Source organism: Lottia gigantea (genome assembly GCF_000327385.1).
Source record: "Lottia gigantea unplaced genomic scaffold LOTGIsca_339, whole genome shotgun sequence".
In the NCBI taxonomy this organism is placed as follows: Eukaryota; Metazoa; Mollusca; class Gastropoda; family Lottiidae; genus Lottia; species Lottia gigantea.
The window spans coordinates 56,923-58,217 of NW_008709143.1; positions in this window are offsets into that span (position 1 = coordinate 56,923).

Consider the following 1,295-nt stretch of genomic DNA (forward strand, 5'->3'; position numbering starts at 1 on the left):
TAGGCGTTTATTTTACTCAAATCCGTACAGTAGTTTTCTAACAGCTTTCAAAAAACATAACAAGCTAAAAGTAGCCAGGCAAGCTTTGGATGGTCCCAAGTTAGGGCATAAAAGAAAGGATGTTCTGGACGAACACAAAACTGACAGGATTTTCCTGGGAAAAAGCTAATGATGCTCCGGATTTACACGGAAAAGAGATTAGAAAAAGAGGGCCACAGGCTTCCATGTAGAGTACAACTGGAAATTTTTTATCAATCTAAGAAGCTTTGTTTTTTTTGGGGTATGGTGAAAATTTGTAAATTTAAGATTTAAGCGATACCACGGAAGAAGATCTGGATTCCAAAGATGTTTCTTCTGCACGTGAGGTGGCGGAGGAGATGCCAAGGGAGGGTCAGGTATGGGAGGATGAGGATGACACTTTGGAAGATGAGATTGAGGAACTGAGGAGAGAAAATGCGCAGAAGAAATTTTGGAACTGGTTTGCAGCACTGGTGTTGCTGGCATGCATTGTTTCCAGTTGTTTCCATTTGTGGACACCTCTTAGTGGGGAGCCACCAAAAGGTGTTTCACCTGGCTGTGGTAATAGATCAATGGAAACGGCTTGGGCCCCGTTTTGGACGGCTTGTCCAAAAAGGGACCGCATAAAATGAAATCTCAAGATTGGTTTCCTGATAAAAAAAAAAGAAAATTCCCTTTTTTGATATTAAAAGTTAGGAACTTTAGTTAGGAAGAGGTATTTGATAGGCACTTAATTTGTAAATTATATATAAGAAGAGGTATTTGATAGGCACTTAATTTGTAAATTATTTATAACAAGAGGTATTTGATAGGCACATTTAATATTTTTGTAAATTATTTGTAACAAAGAGGTATTTGATAGGCACATTTAATATTTTTGTAAATTATTTGTAACAAACAGGTATTACAACTACTTCTCTCCAGCACCAGTGAAGGACGTTAGTTGGTGGCAGTCCATCTTTGATTCAATCTACCCACAGCCAGTTCTGGACAACACCTGGACAATCAAGAGTGTCATCTACCCACAGTCAGTTGATGACAACATTTGGTGGGGAACCATCAAAAGAGTCATCTACCCACAGTCAGTTGTTAACAACACTTGGTGGGGAACCATCAAAAGAGTCATCTACCCACAGTCAGTTGATGACAACACTTGGTGGGGACCCATCAAGAGTGTCATCTTCCCACAGTCAGTTGTTGACAACATTTGGTGGGGAACCATCAAGAGTGTCATTTACCCACAACCAGTTGTGGACAACACTTGGTGGGGAACCATC